Source organism: Manis pentadactyla, chromosome 9 (genome assembly GCF_030020395.1).
Source record: "Manis pentadactyla isolate mManPen7 chromosome 9, mManPen7.hap1, whole genome shotgun sequence".
In the NCBI taxonomy this organism is placed as follows: Eukaryota; Metazoa; Chordata; class Mammalia; order Pholidota; family Manidae; genus Manis; species Manis pentadactyla.
This window is the reverse complement of record NC_080027.1, coordinates 102,010,560-102,034,041: the sequence shown is the minus strand read 5'-3', so window position 1 is coordinate 102,034,041 and position 23,482 is coordinate 102,010,560. Positions and strand designations below refer to the sequence as shown.

At 40.6% G+C, this 23,482-nt stretch overlaps 1 long non-coding RNA gene across 3 annotated transcripts in view; it reads right to left on the bottom strand.

The window, feature by feature from the left end:
- Positions 1 to 23,482, bottom strand: part of LOC118928840 (uncharacterized) — a 127,461-nt gene that overhangs the window by 14,962 nt on the left and 89,017 nt on the right. Inside the window, exons 1-3 of one of the 3 annotated variants that reach the window (XR_008999348.1) lie at positions 14,847 to 16,300; positions 2,323 to 7,855; positions 1,370 to 1,465 (exon numbers count right to left, since the gene is read on the bottom strand). This is a non-coding gene — a long non-coding RNA (uncharacterized LOC118928840). Of the gene's footprint in view, positions 1 to 1,369; positions 1,466 to 2,322; positions 7,856 to 14,846; positions 16,301 to 23,482 lie in introns of those variants that run through there. The other 2 variants (XR_008999349.1, XR_008999347.1) reach the window with 2 other exon arrangements.

The window sequence follows — 23,482 nt, the reverse complement described above, 5'->3', positions numbered from 1 at the left end:
ATTGGAATCTGGATTGTCCAAATCCTGGCCCAGTTCTCTTTCCATCTAGACTATCCAGGTCCAGCAAAGAGTGAAGCAAGTGCTATGATAAGCACAGGGTTATAACAAAGGAATGAGATTCTAGGCAAAAAGAGAAGGGGAAGTGTTTGGATTTATGCATGGTGCAAGAGTTGGAGGCAGACCTCCAGGCAGAGGAGAAATGTGGGAGACAGCCTCCACAGAAATGTGGGAGAGAGCATGCATGGTCCACGGCCTGGTGAGGCGATCTGTGGAAATACGATAGGGACTGATACTGGACACAAGGTCACCAAATCCCCAGCTGCCAGAGAGCTAGTCCAGGGAACTAGCACTGCTTTACTACTTAGGGGATTTTTGAGAAGTTTATGGCTTCATGGGACCTGTTTCAGAGAAGGTGGCTCAGGTGGCATGGTGAGAGAGGCAGAGCAAGACCACCCATGGGGCTATGGACATGGGGGTGAAGGGTGGTCTGCAGGGGCAGAAACAACGAGAGGAGGGAAAGCTCTGCCAGAGGAGCAATAGTAAGAAAACACAGATCTGGACCAATATGATGTGGTTGTCATAATGATGGTTTCAGTTAGAACCACCACAGCTGGGTCATTATTTTGGGTAGTTTTGTTTTAGCAGTAAATAGAATTATTTTCATTAAAATAGCCAGATGCATTTTGGTAGTTTAAATAACATTATAATGTGTTTTTAATACCACTTAACAAGGTCAAGAAACCAGCCTTCAAAATCAGTCCATATATCTTCCTGCTTCCATAATCACCTAAGTAGGACTGAGTGTCCTCTGTGCCACTATGTCTACAATCCTCTACGCCACTATGGTCTGGAATATATGTTTGTTATTATAGTAAGCATTTATATAAACATCTCTTCCCTAATTTACTGTGACGTCCTTGAGAAACAGGAATATGCTTTTACTTGGTTTCTCTTGTGTCCAGCATGGTTTCTCATTTGTGTGTATTACAAAAGCCTCCTGTGCACCCCTCTTTCCTGGGTACTGGACAAGATGCTTTAGTTGACACTTACTACGGCCATCACCCAGTAGACCTGCATGCACTGGTCCATCTTTTTTACATGGATGGCAAAATTCTCTGGTAAAATCCATAGGTGCTAGGTCTAAAAAATCCCTTCTGTATGCCAGCAAAACACATATGCTAAGAGGAAATGTGTGGGGGTCCAAAATGACTTGTCAGTGAACTCAGCCTGTTCCTAAAATATCACCACTTCCTTTTCTGTACTGGTCTTTTAAAGCTTCTATTCTGGAATCTTTGGTGTAATTAAGGCCAACTTCTTTGGCCTGTAGTTTGTAGAATTATAGAACAGTTCACAGTTCTCGAGAGCTTACCTTGTGCTGGGTACTCTTCTAAGCACATTCCACATAATGCTCACTGTAACTTCTGTGCACAGATCCTCTTATTCTCCTATTTCATGGATGAGGAAACTGAAAAACAGAGATGATCAATAACTTGGTTAAGGTCACACATCAGTAAGGAGGCGAGCCTGAGTTCTATCTTAGCAGTCTAAACCTGAAGCCCCTTCTTTCAAGCAGTCCACAATGCTGTCTTTCATTGAATTCTTCATCTTAAAACTGTAAATCTAAATAACATTTATCAATTTTTAGTCTTCTGTAACTTCTCTGTTTCTCTCTGCCTCCAAAATTGCCAGGCATTAAGAAATCTTTGTAAATTTTTTTTAAAACAAATTGAGAGAATTCAACACAGTCAGTAGATCTGAATGCATTTGAAATGGCCAGAAGTTGTAGCGTATTCTTATGTTTAATCTGTGCTACCCTTCCAGTGTGCATTTTGTTGACTGAGGTGTCTCAGGCTAAATGTTATTCTTTCTGAGAATCCTCCTCTGGATTCCACAGGGCAGATTTGGGTGGTTTTTAAATTATGTGTCCCCTGGGTTTCTTTTTCACCTCTAATTACTATAATTATTTTAGTATATTTTATTATAATTTTATATTTATTTAATTGCATGCCTATCTTCTTACTGGACTATCAACCTCTTGACAGAAGGGATTATATCTCCTCAGTATAAAATCTCAGCATTTGCTGCAATGCCTAACACACAGCAGGCAGCTCAATAAATATTATGACAGAAATTGGAGAAAAGCAAAATTGGTCCTGAGAAACTGGGGTTTCTTTGTCCTAAAAGTTAACATGACACTGTTGTCCCCAGTGACTCAGGCTCTTATTCTATCCTTGTTAGTTTCTTTAAACAAACAAGCAAAAATCAAAACCACAAATAAAATAAGTCTTTTTTCTTGCTTCAGAATTTCCTTTTTTCACACACCTTAGTTCATTCCAGGCTATAGTTTTTTTGGCTCTATTCTGGTAGGTTGTGCCACTGTCTTGAAATTGTCTTGTTTATGTGCCCCCATCTCTCATCTTGTATTGATACACTCTTGGGTCTGAGCCCATCAGAAAAGCTGTTTGCATATATCCTTCTATATGCCTTCACTTTCTCATCTGGATGAAATGTGTTCCATTTCAGTCACTGGGATTTCCTTTTGATAGTTTCCCATTTTTCTTGATATGCTCACTGTCCCTCTTTCAATTGCAATTCACCGAGTTCTTTTTACGTTTGGAAGTTTTCGATATCTGCTTTCTCCAAAACACTGGATTAAGGCCAGTGAGTAATTTACATGACACTCTCATATGCATTTTCATATTCTTCATTTAACTAACATCTGAAGGAACTGAACTTAGAGGAAAGTGCTCAAGATGAGACACATTCCAAGTGGCAGGGAGCTGCTTAACCCCAGGCATGTCTGTTGCTAAAGCATGTGCTCTTAATCAGTGTTACAGTGTATGCTCATAATTTCCGTATGAGGGACCACAAGCCCGAAAGCCCCATTGCCTAGAATAAACCTGTGTGCCAGCCTGCATGAGGCCAGTCAGGAAGGACCTAGCAGAGCTGGGATTAGAAGCAAATTTTCTGACTGCTAGTATAGTGCCTTCTCTACTATGTTTTGACATCCTGCTTTACTGGGATTAGATAGACAGGGAAAACACTGACTGGGTATTTTATATATTTTGAAGATCAGAATGAATTTTAAGAGTGTGGAAGGATCTAGCACTGCTAGATTCAAACTCTGTCTTGAAGAAAGATCGGGCTTTTATTATTTTTTATTCCCCATCTTCTTCCCATGGATTGGGGAATAACTGGTATGTTCCATAAAAGGTTTTGCTGATATAATCTTTAAGTTTTGGCCAGATGGCACTATCAGAGGTTCCTTTTCCATGGTCACTGTTAATATATCTTCTAATTTTTCCACTTCTGCTTTCAAAATTTAAAAAAAAAGAGGTTTATAGGAAAAATGAGAGTAAAGGGAAAATTTGCACAAGTTCTTGTTCAGGAATTTTCTCTGAAGCTTTAAAAAAACTCCAAGATTTATTAGGGACACAGTTTAGTCTAATGACCCCTTTTAATTATATTAGCTTTGTCTTACATTCTCCATCTTCAGCTTTCTACTCTTTCAATGACAGTCAGCCAGTCTTGGCTGTTTTCCAGTTCTCTTAACGTCCATCTGCTGTCTCACTCAAGAGTAAGTCTACTTCCTTCCTCACATAATGGTCCTTCCAATGCTTGAAGAGTGTTAGCATGAACCCCTACGTCTGCTCTCCCTAGGCCAAAGACCACAGTTGTTACGAAGGAGAAAATGGAGGTCTAGGAATCAATGACTTGGCTCTACGATTTATTAACCATGCTACCTTGGTCAAGGCACTTAGTGCCTCTCAATTTCAGCATGGCCATCTATAAAATGAATATAATAACATTTATTTCGTAGGATTATAGGGATGAAAATGAATATCAGAGAGTGTGTCAAAGTCTTACATATTGTAAATTGGTATGGAAGTGTGATTGTGGCTGCTCTGCCCCTGTTCACAGTCCAATCATTGCTATACTTAAGCTGGAATAAAGCCTTTCAGAATGGGGCTGACCTGTACAGGGTTTAGGGAGATAATATGCTCTCCTAAGGAAAGCACTGTTCTTCGTTAGTATGCCTCACGTGCCATTAAATGCTGTTAATAGTTATGCTGGCTCATCTTAAACTTGTGGTCCACTAAAACACTCAGATCTTTTTTTCAGGTTGCTTCTACTTTGTTCATGAGCACCGTGGCATTTATCCTAGATGTAGAAATTAATTTTTGTGCCAGTTAAATTTACACTGTTGGTCTTGGCCCCGTACTTACACTGAGAACACAGAGAATACTGTGTGAGTCTTCTGGGTGAGTTCTGTACCCGGCTTTGTAGCATCTGCACACATATCACTTTTCTTTCTAATATCCTTTATCTGTGGCCTGCATATGACATAAGTTTGTTCTCAACTTTTCCATGTCAGAATGAGAAGAATCTGCACCTATGGATGTAGGAGGTCCTCAAATACTTTGAGTGGGACATACCGGGTATCTGACTCCATAATCCACTGAAATGTCTAAGAAATGCTCCAATTTTGGCATTTATTGTTGTTGTGTGGGTGACATTGGGAAGAAGTATTAGGTGGCTTACTTTCCTTGCTGAGGCCTGTGAAAAATCTCTACTTTTTGATCAACGATTGATCATGTCCTAGTGGAAGATGAGGATCTGAGAACTTTCCATTTTGGCTGCTGCAGTGATGAAAGAAAACAGCCTGACTCAATCCACCTGAAATTCTGAAGATGTTCCCACACCCATTTACGGCACAGAAGCACTTCCCCTTTTCACGGGAATCAAGGAGAGCATATTCTTTTGCCAGGATTTATTTTCTATACTGTCTTTCCATATTCCAAGGATATGTGACTGAACAATACTTAATATGATTTTAACATCATCTCAGAGATAAAGACTTCAGTCCAACATGAAAGTGTCCCACCACAGACAGAACAATGATCCAAAGACAAAACTTTCTGGGAGTGTTATTATAGATTAAGTAGCCAGGGGGAGGGCAATCGGGGATTGGCTTTAGTACTAGGGCTTTAAAAATGTACATACAGATCTTTTACTGAGCCGCTTTGCTCACCTAACCATTTCATTGTAATTCTAACCATGTATCCCATTTCCTTAATCTTTTAATTTAGATAGTAATTGACATGTAACACTGTCTTAGTTTCCAGTGTACAACATAATGATTCAATATTTGTATATATTGCAAAATGGTCACTGCATGTCTAGTTAACACCTGTCACCATTCATAGTCTAATTTTTTTATGATGATAACTTCTAAGATCTACTCTCTTAAGCAACTTTCAAATGTGCAATACAGTATTACTGACTATAGTAACAATGCTATAGTAACTATAATTATAGTAACCATACACTACCACTTCCATAAACTTAAGTGACTTCATGACATTTTAATTTCTACCTTTATACTCAACCTTACCCTCTTGCCTTCAAGCACATTTAAATTTTTTATCTTGAAAAAGCTTTCTTTGACTCTGCTATCAGCTCTACCAATAGGAGGATGGAACTTTTTAAACCATAGTCTACGCACCCTTTGCCTCTACTTCCTTGTCTTTCAATCATACATGGAGCTTGTGTTCCATCTCTACCAACAAACTAAAAATATTAAGGTTATCTATGACATCCCAAATGACTTACTCTCAGCCCTCTGATTCTTTGACTTCTTTGTATGATTAATGTGATTGACTATATTGCTGCAACTCTCCCTGATTCTTGACTTCCAAAATATTTTACTATCATAGTTTTTTATGCTGTCCTAATTTTTGTCTTGTCATTGCCCTTCAGATAAATTACAAGGTCTTATGTGACTTTGGTCCTTTGCCTAACTCTCTAGCCTCATCTCTTGCTTTTTCCATCTTGCATTTTATACTCAGAATGCAAAATTCTTTTGGTTTCTTGATAAGTATTATTTGTCCTTCCTCAGCTCTCATCCTTGGGGCACAATGTTCCTTCCCAGAGGATCACTTGTCTCCACTTCTGCTTTTTCTGGCTTCCTCCTTACTCATCCCTGCATTTCAGCTGAAATATAAGTTCCTTAAGGAAACTTCTGCAAACTTGAACACAGAGCGTCCTGCTCTTTGATCTCAGAGATCCACATCATAACATTTGTCTTATTTTATTGTTATTATCTCTGTAACTGTCAAGTCACTTCCATTAAGCTATGGGTTTTGTAAAGATTTGGCTTATTGCTGTATCCTCCCAGATCTTGGCACATGTGATTATTCATGAATGATTGTTGAATGAATATATAGATAAATGAGTGGCCATCCATTCTCTGTATCTGTACCAATTCCTCTTCTTTCTGTCCTCTCCTGTATAAAAATTGGGATAATTGTATCTGTCATAACTACTTCATACTGTTTTGAGGATCAAATGGGGTAATGTATATAAAATTACTTATTTATAAACTATAAAGACATAGGCTAGGATGTCATTTGCTATTATAATTGTCCCCTCATTAAGAAAACTTAGTATCTCATCTGTGGTGAAGAATACCTTAAAAAATATTTGTATTAGGACAGATGCATTTAAGGGTACAAACTTGGATTGAGTAGTAAATAAGTCCTGGAGATCTAATTCTAATATAGTGAGGACAGACAACAATATTTTATTATAATCATCAAACCTCCTAAGAGACTAGAACTTAATTATTCCAACCACTAAAAAGAAAACATTATGTAATGTGGTAATTATTACCACAATGCCAATTATATTACGATAAGCATACCAAATTAACATGTTGTATACCTTAAGTTTACACAATGCTTAATATCAAATATATAATAAACAAAGAAACATTTGTATTGGAATTCTCAGGGACTTCTGATATTGGACAAATTTGTGTTATTCTGATTAATCAAAGATTCAAGAGGAAGTAAATGAAACTTGTAAAATCACTGACATCCTTGTGGAGGGTTAGGGTTCTCAGGATAATCTGAGATTTGCATTTTGCAATTTTAACTCAGGTCATGGAAAATACTGACAGAATAATTCCTACCTAAAGTTATTCTACCTTGCAAGTGAATCCTTATTAAACAATGTCTTTCCTCATACAACATGATCCCCTTTCTGAATTTTTTTGTTTTTGTTTTTGACACCAGGAAGTCATCCAGCATATTAGTTAATTAGTTTATTATGCAAACGCAGAAAGACAGGTTTGAGAAGTTACCAAACCAGGATGGGTTTTTCTTTCTTTGCATTCACCTACGGTTCTGGGGGAGCTCTGAGAGGGCTCTTAGACATTCTCTGATGGTAGAGTAAGAATGAATTTTTTTTTTCAGAGATTATCTTGGGGAAAATCCACATCCAAGAAGGAAGTAATTTGCCTAAATTTCTCCAGACAATGCAGTCTCAGAATTAGAAGTAGAAATAAAATAACAGTATCTTGACACCCACTTCAAGAAGTTAATCACTAAGCTGTTTTCACACGTCATGTTGATGAGAGTGCATTTCAAGGTACTGTCCAATTCTAGGTGTTTTTATTGGACTTTGGTCTGATCTGATACCATTTAAAAACAAACTATATGAGGCCCTGGAGATTTTCTTGTTGTAGGGTGGTCTGACTTGTACTAGTATCTTACTGAAAAGGAAGCCACGAGGAAAGAGAAAACAAATACGAGCTGCTCTCGTGGTGTCATGGAATGTGTCTTGGATCACCGGTGCTCATTTGAGCTCAGGCAGGTTGGCAGCCCCGGTGTACACTCCGCAGCAGCTTCACAGCACAGCAGCGTGTTCACAGTCCTGCCACACGCCGCCATACAGGAGGGAGCAGGGTTTACCTTCTTAGGCCTGTGAGGTGGGGTAAGTCTGTGTTTCAGAGTGGAGGCTCCAAACGCAGAGTGCAGAGAGAATGTATCCAGGATTCCAGGACACGTTGGAGCTGGACAAGAAGAATGACTAATAATTCTGACACCTCCTGAACATGGAGTGTACCAGGTGCTATTTCAAGGGCTTTATGTGAATCATCCCATTTAATCCTCAACAAAGCCATGCCAAGCAGATGCAGAAAAGATTAGAAACTAGCCCAAGTTCTCCCAAGGAATAAGTAGCAAAGTCAGGCTACCAGCTCTGGTGGTCTCACTTTGAGATTGAATTTGTCATCATTCTGCTCTATCAGTTTACTCATCAGTGCAGATTATAAGCCTCAGTTAAGACATAAGATCCTTTCAAGTTATTACATTAGTGGGAGGGTAGTTATTGCCTAGACTCGGAGTAACTATTAGGATGCACCCAGGAAATTGAAATAAAAATCACAAGTGAAGGTGTTATTTAATCAGATATTCATCAAGTACCATGCAGGCAATCTCCGGGAGAAGCTGAGGGAACTGCAAAGGAGTGGGAACTGGGCCGGCAGGAATTTGCAATCTGAAGGCAATACAAGTGATGTCAATGAGGCAGAAATATCCTTTGGAAATCTGCCATTGACAAAACCTGGTCTAATCAAGAAATAACACCCAGAGTGTCTAAGGAGGAACAGATGTTTTCTGCTTTCTTTTCCTTTTGCAGTCCTAGGATTCTTGATGTTTGGGTCTCAATGACAGTCGTTCCATGACACAGGAGATACACTTCAGTGAGGGAAGCAAAGCCAAGGAGAAGTCCCCCCATACTTGCCTTGTGTATCATTTGTGACTTTTCCTTTGGGTGAACTCGGGAAAGTGATGGTAAATCCTACCATTTCTTTTTTCTTAGGGACTCCAGAAGACATTGTGTGTGAAAATTTTTTGCTGGAAATAAGTCTGCTAAACTGAACTGCAGGAATGAGAATCTCCATCTAGAACGACCTATCATCCATACTTTCTGAGTGCTTAGGACAAGTTCAACCCAGTACAAGAACCAGGTGTGGGTTCCAAGAGAAGGATTGTAGGAGTACAGTCCCTGATCCTCAAGAACTCTGCAGTTTGGTTAGAGACAGAAAGTACTTACATGAAACATTGGAAGACCCAGATAATAAAGTGCAAATAGGTATTGTCATCTACCAGTGTCTACAGAAAAGAGATGCGAGTGAAAAGTGGGTAGCCAGGGTCCCAGAAGGAAGTAGGGATGAGGATGGATGTGTCCGCTGTGTGTGTGAGGGGCTTGGGTGGGCACTAACGAGAGTGAGGCTCAGGGCTCTGCTGGGATGTGAGACCCAAGGGAGACATCTGTGGTCTCTAGCTCTGGGAATTTCTTCTGCCACTATAACTACCAACCACCTCTGTTCTTGTCTTGGCAGAGCCACCCATCAACCTGAATACAGTGCCACTGGATGGTGTGTCCTTTCAAATGCTGGGACAAATTTGGACACATAAATGATTTCTGGTTAGTCCCTGAGTGGGTGATAAAAACTACTAAGGCTCAAAGAAAAATAAGGTAATTGCCATGTTGGAGAAAGCCATGCAAGCACCTATGAGGTATTTGCTCTACATTCACACAGTAGCCTCTAGAAAGGGCCGCCAATATGTCACCTTTATCCTGGCTACTCTTCAGGAACCTTGGGGGAGTTTTCTTTAAAGACAAATCCTGTAGTTTCTTGGCAGCTTATTTGTGACACACATTTCCGCAATAAAGCCGTGTAGTGTTTTGTTACTTCCTCTAGTTCCCCATGTGGGTTTAACACGCTCATGGTTCTCTCCTCTCAATAGCAAGGTCTCTTTGGAGGTTTGGGGAAGATTTCAGCCTGCTATACACAAGAACTCCCAGAAAAATTGCTCAATTCTGTCTTAGGAGAGGGATGGCTTTCTGGGGATAAGAATGGGGTCTCTTCCTTAAATGTAGCAAAACTGAGCAACTTGATAAACTATAGGTCAAAAGAAGAAGTAGTATGATCTTTGTATCCTTTCGTCTCCCTCCTTAGCACACAGTCCTGTAACATGGCCCTTCCCTCCGTCACATGAGACACGAAGAGCCCTTCAGTGCGCAGCATCACCGTCTTCTACTTTTCCAATAAATACCTGAAGTGCTATATCCTCCACTCTCCTCTTTAGCAAAAATTGCCCATGTGATCACAAGACCTAGCCTCTAGCTAGCTGCCACTTTGAAAAAGACTGAATAATGATTTAATGGGGACATTAATCTTTTTCGATTTAAAGGAAGTATTAACCTAAACTTAAAGGAAGTATTAACCTAAAGAGTTCAATGGCACTGTGTTGGGAGAAGTAAGCATGCATATGTGCATTCATTCATGATCTGCTTTGTCCTAGAAAGAATTTCAGGACAATGGATAGAAATTCTTTTTGGATCTTTCCTCCTTTTACACTTGTTGAACATTCCCTAGGCATCAGCCACTCTGCTAAGCGGTGGGGGCGTAAAGAAGCATGTGTGACACAGTGTCATGTCCTTGGAGAGCTCACAACCCAGCCAGAGAAACAGACATATAAAAACCCTATATTTTCGATAGTATCAGGAGCCAGAAACAGGGCAGAAGGTGTGTTCTGGTCTGTGAGGGCAGAAAGGCTTGTGTGCTTTTACCTGAGAAGAGGGAATAATGAGACAGATAGTTCTCTCTTTTGCCTCTTTCACTAGGGAAGTATTGAAAGAGATCTAAAATTAAAGGCAAAAGGGCCGAATGCTGGTTTTAGTATCTTGCAGCTGAAAAGCAACTGGCGGAGCTTCTCTAGAAAGCAGCCTCCCGCTGGGGCCCGAGGCCGGGATGATGGAGGCCACACACTGAACTCACAGGGTGCTCCTGGCTGGCACCAGGCTGGGTGTGTCCATGCCTTTCTTGGTGTGAACGGCTCATCCTGATGATGGGGGGTGGTGCTGGTGTGGGGTGGGAGTGGGAGGAGAATGGGAAGGTGAGAGCTTGCTGTGCCTGGCACCCACAAAAGCCCTAACAACAGGAAGGAAATGCAGCTCTGACTTAGGCAACTCCCAGAGCAATACTCTCAGTTTGCTCCGTTGCCTCTTTCACGGGAGGTCCTGGGATTCACCGAAGGACTCCGAGGCATAAGGAAGGACAGCTAGAACCCAAGGAGGGCAATTGCTCGGAACGCCCTTCTCTAAACCATCCAGTCCTCCAAGGCTTCGCTGAATTCCTCTTCCTTAGGTCCTTCCTGCCACGTAACTGAAGCCAGACTTGAACTTCCCTGCTTCAGCATGCCTGGCTTAGAGTTCGCATTATTATTGGTTAGATAAGCTATGGCTTTTTAATTGTTTTACATGTGCTCACTTTGTCTTCCAAACTGCACAGAAAGGAACTAAGCCACAGATTTCTTTTACATGCATAATAGAAGGTATACAGCGCTTGGCCCATAACTGGGCCCCCCACATAGAGGCTCACTTGACTCTGTTGGGCCTGTGCCATTAGACAGCTAGAGCGGGTGGGGGAGGGAAGACTCGGGACTGAGGGAAGATACAAAGTTAACCGGGATGGTGGGCACGATGGTCGGGACTCTGAGAGAGTCCCCTGCTAGCTATGAGTGTGTATCACAGCTTGCTTATGGGGGTTCCATTGAAGTTTCTGTTTCATGAGATTGCTAAGGAAAAGAAGTCCAGGCTCAGAGGAACGGCATAGGTGATCTTGAAGGTTCTCAGCCAGAGCCAGGCTGGAATTCACAACACGCTATTAGTACCTCCCTGCTCAGCTGGCCCATTCCAACCTACGCCTCTGTCAGCTCTGCTATTTGGAATACTTCCCCTGAAAGCATAAGGTCAGTGTTCTTCATTCACACGGATCTTGGTAAGCTTCACAAAAGAATGGAGTTTTTTCTACTCTTTCACAGTCCATAAGACACTTGTGTGCACACTGGAATGCTCTGGACCCGCCGAGACAGGAAATGAGTTTAGTTACTGTATCACAGCACTGGTTCTGAGGATGAGAAAGTCTCTGGCCTCAAAGATCGCAAAAATGCAGACAGCCACCCAAGTAGGATCTCACATCTGGAGAAGCAAGACCTACAGCTATGACTGTAATGTATCAAAGCTGAGGATGTGAGCACATGGACAAAAACATTTTTTATCCTTTAACAAGATAAAAAAAAATAATCAGCAAAAGTAGGGGAGACAGTCTAAAAATCCTGTCTCATTTCTTCAGTATCCACAGGGAGTACAAAGGTCAGATATCAGACATTATATTCATCAGAGCTTGACTAGGCTGAAGATTCCTCAACAATCTGTGGCTTAGTGTGGAACTTTCTGTCATAGCACCTGTAAGCAGTTTCATTCAACTGGACAAAATAAAATAATAGGGTTTCAGGCAAAAAATCCAAGAAAAAGCCCTTTTCTTTTGATGACTGCAATGATTATTATGATTATCATTATGGTTAGTAATGATAATGATGAAAAACAGCAGCAGCTAAGTGTGTGATTACAGTGTGCTAGACTCTGATCTTGGTTCTGGTTCATTCTGGTTCATTTAAACTTCAGAATAGGCCACTGGTATTACCTCCATTCTGCAGAGAAGTAAACAGAGGCACAGAGTGGGTAAAGGACTTGTCTAAGGTCACAGAGCAGATTAAGGGAGGAACGTAAGCTTCAAGGTGCAGATTCGGCTCAAATACATGAAATAAAAAGATAGATCCTTGAACTTGTAGATGGTGGAACCTAAGCCTTCTTTATCCACAGGACTTGTGCAGGGCTTGGGCTGCATCAGAGTTTAGTAAACATGTGGCTGGATCAACAGTAGAATAGTTAGGGGCCTTATGCTTTCGTGTGCACCCCCTGCTCTGGTGGTATCTAAACCCAGGGTAACAGGGAGCTCAGGTTCTCTTCACATGAGACCTGTAGGTGGTTTTAAAGGGCAACGAGGCCATTTCTTTCTTTCTCTGTATTTCCTATGCTAGAAAGGTCCAGAGAGAAAGGAAGCTGGGCAATCAGGCCAAATGACAGCCAAGTTTTCTGCTGTTGAGGAGGCCTTGTTTCCAGGCACTTTTTCAAATGAGATCCTAAGAATGTTCTCTGACGGTTAGGATTAGCTTTCCTTTTCCCCCCCTTCTCTCTTTCTCCCCCTCTTCTATACTGTTATCTTTTATCTTCTTCTCCTCTCTTTTTTTTTCTTCTCTTCCCTTTCTGTCAATTCTATGTTAGAGTCAGAGTGATTTAAAGTGTCCTAGAAATACAAATATTGTCACTCATGTTTATATATTTAGCCATCATGTCTAACTCTGTGGGTGTGTGATTTACACTACACAAGGAGGATATTAAGACACATCGCTACAAACCCCAATCTAATTCCCACCCTGAGTGAACTTGGTTTGAACCAAAGATAGGAAATGACCATCTTGAGCAATCCCTCTGACTTTTAAACTGTTATTATTTGATCAGGATTAAAGCACTTAGCCTGGATGAGAGCCATGTGGTGGTACCTGTGGTGAAGAACAGTCTAGATAGACACAAATATACTAACTACATGATGTCATGACAGTGCTGTGCATGGCTTGATGAGGTCACCAGCCTTGTGGTAGGAGCCCTTCCCTGCATCCCAGCCTCTGGGACCTTTTGGTCTTGCCTAGTTTCAGAGCCACGGGCCCCAGAGCCCTTCTATGCTGTATTTGGCAGCTACTGCCTATCTCCTCCCCCCCGTGGAACACAGTCTCCTGCCTTCATCTGCTGGCAGAAACGTGTCCTTTCAGTTTCCAAGATCACCTAGGACATATCTCTGTACATGAGATATTTCCCATATGAGAAACAGAGAGCTCACAATAAAAGACTAAATATTTCCTGTAAACTTCTGCTTGCCATGCCTTTCTTATGGCATAACATGCAGTGCAATTCTACACTAGCCAATATTGTAACTGAAAATACTACAAAGGTGCAGTTGGATGACACACTCCAAATAGTCAGATAAAGGACGCTTCACAGTATTTACCTCATTGACCTCTTTGAGGGGTTTTACACCACTGATCATTCCTCTCTCCTTCACTACCTGGCTCCTGGGACACCACTCTCTCTTGATTCCTCTCCCATCCCTCCAACATCTCCTTCCTAGTCCCCATCTCAGGCCCACCTCTTAGAAGTTGTAATCTCCCAAAGTTAGTCCTTGGTCTTCCTTTCTCACCTCTTATAGTTCCCCTAGGGAATCTCTTACACATCAAAAGCTTCTGGTATTGTCTGTATAGTGCCAGGTCTCCTGCCCAGATTGTAGTCCTAAGCATCAGAACTATGTAACTGCCACTGAACATCTGCATTTGGATGTGCCACAGAAATCTTAACTTTAAAAGCACCTTGAATGAACATACCTCCTCCCACCCCCAGTATTTCTGCTTGGATTCCCTCTTTTGGTTAATCAAAAAAAACAATTGACCCTAAAAAAAAAATCCATGCAAGAGACACAAGAATTATCCCCAAATCCTTCCTTCTCCTCATACTCCTTACCCAGTTGAATACCTCTTAAATTGCCCTCAGAATAGATTCTTTCTACTATCTCATGCCCACCATGGCTGCTTTAGTTCAGGACTTTCTGGTCTCTTGTCCAGAGCATCATGCTGACTTTGTAACCGTGCTCCCCAACCATCTACTCACTCTCTATGCTGTTACCAGCACATGCTTTCTAAAACACAAATCTATTCACTGCGCCAAGTATTTCAAAGATCCCCTCACTGCCCAGATAGTAAAGTCCAAAGTCCTTAACACAGTTTAATATTCAGGACTTCTTTGGTCATAAGTGATGGAAATTCCATATAAGTGGCTCAAGTAGAGCCTGTATGATGAGAATGTTCAGGAGTTGATCCAAAGCTCAGACACAGGGCTCCATCTTTCCCTTTCTCTTGCTCTCCCTCCCTCCCTGGATTCTATGTTCCTTGACATGTTTTCCTCATTTGGCAGGCAACATGTAGGCAGTCAAAGTTAGCTACGTATAATACCAGGCCTGGATGATCCATACTGTTCAAGATCCCAAAGGAGGAAAGCCCCTCTATCCCAATTTCCATACATCAAATCTTGGGAAGGGTTCTTACTGGGTCATGTGCCTTGAACTCATCATGGTCGCCAAGAAAGACTGAACACTAGGCCAGGTAGCTTGAGCCACTGTCTGTCTCTAGGCGATGGCCCAATCAAGATCACAAGGAGTACAGAAATGTGGTTCTCCAGTAAAGTCAGGCTGCTGTTAGCACTTGAAGGGCAAAGAGATGCTGGTCAGATAAAAAGTAAGAACACCCTCCCTGGCATACACATCTCTCCATGATCCTGATAACTGTCAGTCTCTCCCATCAATATGCCTTCTTTCCATTACTGGGCTACTTATAGTCTCCTGAATATGCCCATCTGTTTCAGGCCTTCATGCCTTTACAAGTGCTGTTTTCTCTGCCTGGGATGTTTGGCAGGCTAAGTTTTATTCCTCTTTACGACTTTAGCTGAAATATCTTCTTCCTGAGAGGCCTTTGCTGACCTCCATCTCACAAGTTGGTAACTTCCTCCTTTGTGCCACTATTGTACATTGAACTTACAAACACTGCACCTCTTTTTTTTTACTCTGTGCTGCAATTATTCATTTATATCTCTGTCTTGCCTAACAGCCAGGGAGAGTACTACTGTATCTCTAAACAAACAACAGATGCAAAGTATTCAATAAATTATTGCATTAATAAATGTTGAGTTAATGAGTATGTGAATGGATGAGTGTTTTAATGGCAGAAATAATATATGGAGCTTGTAATTTTTTCCTGGATGTCAGAAACATCCTTGACCTCATGATTTTGCTCCTTCAACCTACCTCTTGACATAGGCAGACATGGATTATATGCAGCAATTCCTCCAAAGAGAAAAAGAGATCTATCTCCACAGGACACTCAGCGGTTGCCCTCACAGACTGCTCCTTTATGCCCTTATGCAGTCAGAAGGATCACATGTTGATCTTTGAAATGCTTTTTTCTTTTTGGATAGGCAGAGAAGGGTGAAGCAAGAGGGAGGCCAAAGGGTGTCTGAAGGAGAGAAGGGGAGGCCAGATGCAGGGAAAGAATGAAGGAGATGATAGGATTCTGAAGGACAAACTTCTTGCTCATTTTACCTTTGCTCATGGTTGACCAAGATGGTCTCAATGATGAGAAAGTGGCATATGAAGCTTGTGTCTGCATGACATGGCTCTTCTTTGTGTGACAGCTAAGCAAGCTGAGTTTTGCTTAACACAACTAAATTCCTCTCAAAGAAGTGTTCTCAGAAAATGCATTAGGATAAAGAGAACTTGGATTTGGTAATTAGAACTTATTTGATCCCAGAACATTAGTCACTAAACTCTTCACATCTATTTAATCTCCTGAAAAAGGGAAAACATTAATCTTGCTTTGGCTTTCACCCTCAAAGAGTTTAGTGAGCTTCTCGAATGGCATGTGCATTTTGTAATGGGATAAGTGTCATATGTACAGCTGTGACTTGTTAATATTAGAGAATGTTTACAACTCCTCCATAGACTGATGCTGAAGTAAATGCAAACAGCGACTTTTTGACGTTTAGGTTTTTGCTTTATGTTAACTTTCAACAATCAGATTTTAAAGGGCAGTAATAAGACTGTGAATACATTTAATAGATTTCTCTGCCAAGCTTGTGAATTGGATAAATAGGGATTTTTCTTCATTGGGCTGACAACATATAAATCTGTTGTACCTGAAAGAAAAGAAAAGGGGATAAAAGAAAGAGACGGAAGAGGAAAAAAAGAAGAAAAAAGCTATAGCTAAATCTGTTAATGTGCCTACACTCATTAAAAAAGCAAAATACTTTTCATGATTTAAGATTACAATCAGCACCAACATGATGTTCTCAAGAAAGGTATCAAGGGGACAGGGTTCAAATTTCAAGTCATTTTTTACTTGTTAGGTCAGAAAGAGAGAATAAGCAGTTAGCGAGGACAGCTACTGTGTGTCCTAAGGAGGCAGCTCTCTTTTTCTCTCTGACTGTGGGAAAACATTCCATAGCCTTCTATTTGGAAGTGTCTGAGGGCATTGTCAGTGGGAAAAGAAAAGCAAAAAAAAAAAAAATTTTCCCAAAACCACAAGATCTGCTGCCACAGATAAATATTACACTATTTAAGATATCAGTGCATTGTATAGAAACAGGGCTCCCTAAATTTTTGTTAGGTAAGTATGTGAATGAGCATGGGAGTCAGAGATAGGGAACAAGGAGATACTCATCATGTACTTGACCTTCTCAGTGTTGTTAACTTTTCTTTCTTTGTTTTCCCACCTGTGATATGGAACAAAGAAAATTTTTACATCGAGAACGAATAACAGGGGATTGCAAAGTACACCCAAGATCAAAGTAACATTACCTTGCATATGTAGGCTTAATATTTTTTTATTAAGGTATCATTGATATACACTCTTATGAAGGTTTCACAAGAAAAACAATGTGATTATTACCTTCACCCTTATTATCGAGTCACCCCTATGCCCCATTGCAGTCACTGTCCATCAGTGTGCTAAGATGCCACAGAGTCCCTATTTGCCTTCTCCGAGCTACACTGTCTTCCCTGTGACCCCAAACACACCATGTGCACCAATCATGATACCCCACAATCCCCTTCTCCCTTGTTCCCCATCCGCCATCCCTCACCCTTCCCCTTTGGTAACCACAAGTCCCTTCTTGGAGTATGTGAGTCTGCTGCTGTTTTGTTCCTTCAGTTTTGCTTCGTTGTTATACTCCACAAATGAGGGAAATCATTTGGTATTTGTCTTTCTCTGCCTGGCTTATTTCACTGAGCATAATACCCTCTAGCTCCATCCATGTTGTTGCGAATGGTAGGATTTGTTTCTTTCTTATGGCTGAATAGTATTCCATTGTGTATATATACCACATCTTCTTTATTCATTTATCTACTGATGGACAATTAGATTGCTTCCATATCTTGGCTATTGTAAATAGTGTGGTGATAAACATAGGGGTACCTATGTCTTTTTGAGTCTGAGAAGTTGTTTTCTCTGGGTAAATTCCTAGTAGTGGAATTCCAGGGTCAAATGGTATTTCTATTTTTAGTTTTTTGAGGAACCTCCATATTGCTTTCTACAATGGCTGAAATGGTTTACATTCCCACCAGCGGTGTAGGAAGGTTCCCCTTTCTCTGCATCTTCACTAGCATTTGTTGTTCCTAGTCTTTTCTATGTTGGCCATCCTAACTGGTATGAGGTGATATCTCATTGTGGTTTTAATTTGCATTTCCCTGATAATTAGTGATGTGGAGCATCCTTTCATGTGCCTGTTGGCCATCTGAATTTCCTCTTTGGAGAAATGTCTGTTCATAGCCTCTGCCCATTTTTTAATAGGGTTATTTGCTTTTTGGGTGTTGAGGCATGTGGATTCTTTATATATTTTGGATGTTAGTCCCTTGTTGGATATGGCATTTATAAATATAATCTCCCATAGGCCTAATTTTTTTTTAAGTTCTTGCATGTTTCTAAGCACTCTCCCATTGAAACTCACAGAAACAAGAGGTTATGGAAATTTTACAAGCACAATATCTAAACATACATACTTGGTTGTTTTCCCTCCTGCCAACAGGATGGATCACTTCTCCCCCATTCTGTCTCTCTCATGCTCCCTAATGAGCCATTTCAGGGAATGTTGCCAGGTTCTGTCTGCTTGTCTCTCTACCTGAGACAAGTGTGGGCAATTGGCATGATCAGGTCCTTTGCCGATTAAGAAACCTACCTTGACTATTGCCTTAGCAGAGCTGGTAATGACCTACAGAAACTTTCTTCAGCCTCACCTCTCCCTTTCACTTCTGCTGTGATGTAAATGGCAATATCTGGAGAGAAAGGGGGTGGAGCCAAACTCAGGCAGACAAAGTTTGGGAGATCACATGGCAGTGCTGAACTAAAATTAGGCACTCCCAAATTCACCTCAACATTGCTGTCAGTCAGGACAAAGCCCTCATCTAGCTTCAGATTGCCACATGGGAGGGTGAGCCCCAATTCACAAATGTTCATGGGAAAGAGGATTTTACTTCATTTCACCATGTATAGGGCACAGTGTTAGTGGGTATAGGGATTGAACATGCTTCTTCATGACCTGTAACTAGAATCTAAATGTTGAGCTTTATCTTCAGAACTGTTGAAATCTTAACTATCTTTTGGATTCTTTCTGCAATCTCAATATCACAGAGAGGAAACTGGAAATTCTTGCAAACTAGATCTTAAATAGTGTCAAAAGAAGAAATGTGGAAGATCAGCATCTCTAACAGTAGAGAGTAACATGGCTTATCTATTCCTTGGTCTTTCTTATGCATTTCTCAGCTGTGACAGGACAGAGATTATCCTGCAGGAAGAAAACCTGACTTGACCTGTACAGCTCTTTGTGTTAATGCCTGGGTTTTGTAGGTATTAATATAGCAAATACTTGATGATGATGAGAATTCCTGAGGGAGCAATGAACTGACAGTGGACAACAAAAAGAAAAGACAAAACTTCTAAGGAGTCCTAAATCTTAATTTCAGCCTTGTTAGTACCATGCTGAAATCCATGTGAGCCAACTAGTTCTTGATGTTCCCTGAGGGAAACAGTGAGGGTAGGAGAATGGCACCCAAAGTGAAATGTCTCTGCCTTTTGATATTTACATTTCCCCAGTCCACTGCCCCACAAGTTACCTCCATTAGGCCAAACCAACCTCACTAATGGTGCTTCCTGAAGAAAGGCTGGTCATATCTTTTTTTTGGATTTTAAGTGACTGGAGTTTTAGCATTCATTGCTCTCAGCCTGCTGAGCAGGAAGAGTTTTCTGTGATGCCTCATAGGATAGTTAGGTCTCGTGGTGGTGTTCTGCATAGAGTGTTAAAGTGTATTAGGTACCTTCTCCAGGGAATAAAAATAGTTAATAGGCAGGAAACTGTAATATAAGCCCAATTATGAAGTCCTGAGTGCATTTCTCAAATGTAATTGCACTTTACATTGAAAATGAGGATATGAACTAAGCCTATCAGTCAAAGATGTTTATGAGCATCTGTATGTGTCAAGCACTATGGTAGGTCTCAGGCTACAGAGCTAAATAAGATATAGTCCCTAACTTCATGGAGACGTACAAAGAAATAATTGCTATATGATAGCTTCAACAGAAGTATATACAGGGTGGCTTAGAGTCAGGTATAGGGTTTTTAGGGAAGATTTTCAGAAGAGAAAATATTTGAATTGATTTTGGGGAGATGGTTAGGGATTTCCCTAGTGACTGTGAAATGGGATAGCTGGGGATGGGTGAGAATATTTCAGGCTGAGAAAAATTGGAGATACCTCATTTTTCTTTTTCATGCACATGCTCTTCAATATATGACCTTTTTCCCAAGATATTTTGATTGTTGTCAGTGAAGTGGAGGCAAAGGACATATAAAATCAGAAATATCATTTCAGAATCAAGTATGTCATCAGAGAGAAGTCAAAAGCTGCTATTTGATCACCACATAGGTACATTTACCATCCCAAAGTTCCACTAAATCTCCTCCCCAGACTAATTTGGGATGGCACTGGAGAGGAGATGGATTTGTCATTTTAATACAATTTGGAGGCTCTGTACAGTGACACATACATGGATCTTTAGTTGATTAGACTGTTCAGCAGGAAGAAAACCTGACTTGAAACTAGAAACTCCTTCATTAGAGTCAGTTAAGTATCCCCTGTTCCTCATGGTGCCCTACTGTGTCCTCCTAATCTTAATGAGGCACCAGGCAATTCAGAATGCTTAACTCATATATGTTGACATTTCCCACCCCAAATTTCTTATTCGATCTTCTTCTGTCAAAGCACAAATTATATCAAAGTTAAACAGGCAAAGAAGATTCTATTCAAGGCTATTGCAATAGGGAAGAGATCCCAGAACTCAGTATGAATCTAACTCCACTAAAACAAAGGGCAGTAAGGTTTTTAAACATCCAGGTGAGCTAGTGAAGTACCAAGAGAGGACATTTGGAGGAAGTGATAAACCAGCTGGGATTGCTAATTGGCTTCACCCAGAGGAAAAGTAAATTTCTTATATCTTTATGACAGGAGGTAGTTTTGCAACTTGGAGCCAGGCACCCACTGAAGTTAGGCACCTACCTCCTTTAGAAGCTAGATGTGGTGCCATCATTATTGGTGATTATTTCAAAGGGACTGGTCCTTAAGAAAGACATTCTTGATTTTTTTTTTTATTTTTTAAAAATACAGTTTGAGGAACCTTTTATTTATTTATTTATTTATCTATTTATTTGTTTATTTATATTTTGGTATCATTAATCTACAGTTACAGAAAGAACATTATGTTTACTAGGTTCCCCCCTTCACCAAGTCCCCCCCACATACCCCTTCACAGTCACTGTCCATCTGCACAGTAAGATGCTGTAAAATCACTATTTGTCTGCTCTGTGTTGCACAGCCCTCCCTGTGCCCCCCATGCACTATACATGCTAATCGTAATGCCCTCTTTCTTTTTCCCTGCCCTTATCCCTCCCTTCCCACCCATCCTCCCCAGTCCCTTTCCCTTTGGTAACTATTAGTCCATTCTTGGGTTCTGTGATTCTGCTGCTGTTTTTTTCCTTCAGTTTTCCTTTGTTCTTATACTACACATATGAGTGAAATCATTTGGTACTTGTCTTTCTCCGCCTGGCTTATTTCACTGAGCATAATACCCTTTAGCTCCATCCATGTTGTTGTGAATGGTAGGATCTGTTTTTTTCATATGGCTGAGTAATATTCCATTGTGTATATGTACCACTTCTTCTTTATCCATTCATCTACTGATGGACGTTTAGGTTGCTTCCATATCTTGGCTATTGTAAATAGTGCAGCGATAAACATAGGGGTGCATCTGTCTTTTTCAAACTGGAGTGCTGCATTCTTGGGGTAAATTCCTAGAAGTGGAATTCCTGGGTCAAATGGTATTTCTATTTTGAGCATTCTGAGGAACTTCCATACTGCTTTCCACAATGGTTGAACTAATTTACATTCCCACCAGCAGTGTAGGAGGGTTCCCCTTTGTCCACTCCCTTGCCAACATTTGTTGTTCTTTGTCTTTTCGATGATGGCGATCCTTACTGGTGTGAGGTGATATCTCATTGTGGTTTTAATTTGCATTTCTCTGATGATTAGCGATGTGGAGCATCTTTTCATGTGCCTGTTGGCCATCTGGATTTCTTCTTTAGAGAAGTGTCTATTCAGGTCCTCTGCCCATTTTTTAATTGGATTATTTGCTTTTTGTTTGTTGAGGTGTGTGAGCTCTTTATATATTTTGGATGTCAATCCTTTATCGGATCTGTCATTTATGAATATATTTTCCCCTACTATAGGATACCTTTTTGTTCTATTGATGGTGTCCTTTGCTGTACAGAAGGTTTTTAGCTTGATATAGTTCCACTTGTTCATTTTTGCCTTTGTTTCCCTTGCCCGGGGAGATATGTTCATGAAGAAGTCATTCATGTTTATGTCCATGAGATTTTTGCCTATGTTTTTTTCTAAGAGTTTTATGGTTTCATGACTTATATTCAGGTCTTTGATCCATTTGGAGTTTACTTTTGTGTATGGGGTTAGACAGTGATCCAGTTTCATTCTCTTACATGTAGCTGTCCAGTTTTGCCAGCACCATCTGTTGAAGAGCCTGTCCTTTCCCCATTGTATGTCCATGGCTCCTTTATTGTATATTAATTGACCATATATGTCTGGGTTAATGTCTGGAGTCTCTATTCTGTTCCACTGGTCTGTGGCTCTGTTCTTGTGCCAGTACCAAATTGTCTTGATTACTGTGGCTTTGTAGTAGAGCTTGAAGTTGGGGAGCGAGATACCCCCACTTTATTCTTCCTTCTCAGGATTGCATTGGCTATTCGGGGTCTTTGACGGTTCCATATGAATTTTTGAACTATTTGTTCCAGTTCATTGAAGAATGTTGTTGGTAATTTGATAGGGATTGCATCGAATCTTTGGGCAGGATGGCCATTTTGACAATATTAATTCTTCCCAGCCAGGAGCATGGGATGAGTTTCCATTTGTTAGTTACCTCTTTAATTTCTCCTAAGAGTGTCTTGTAGTTTCCAGGGTATAGGTCTTTCACTTCCTTGGTTAGGTTTATTCCGAGGTATTTTATTCTTTTTGATGCTATTGTGAATGGAATTCTTTTCCTGATTTATCTTTCTATTAGTTCATTGTTAATGTATAGGAAAGCTACAGATTTCTGTGTGTTAATTTTGTATCCTGCGACTTTGCTTAATTCTGATATTAGTTCTAGTAGTTTTGCAGTGGAGTCTTTAGGGTTTTTTATGTACAATATCATGTCATCTGCAAATAGTGACAGTTTGACTTCTTCTTTACCAATCTGGATTCCTTGTATTTCTTTGTTTTGTCTGATTGCTGTGGCTAGAACTTCCAGTACTATGTTGAATAACAGTGGGGAGAGTGGGCATCCCTGTCTTGATCCCGATCTCAGAGGAAAAGCTTTCAGCCTCTCGCTGTTCAGTATGATGTTAGCTGTGTGTTTATCATATATGGCCTTTATTATGTTGAGGTACTTGCCCTCTATGCCCATTTTGTTGAGAGTTTTTATCATGAATGGATGTTGAATTTTGTTGAATGCTTTTTCAGCATCTATTGAGATGATCATGTGGTTTTTGTCCTTCTTTTTGTTGATGTGGTGGATGATGTTGATGGATTTTTGAA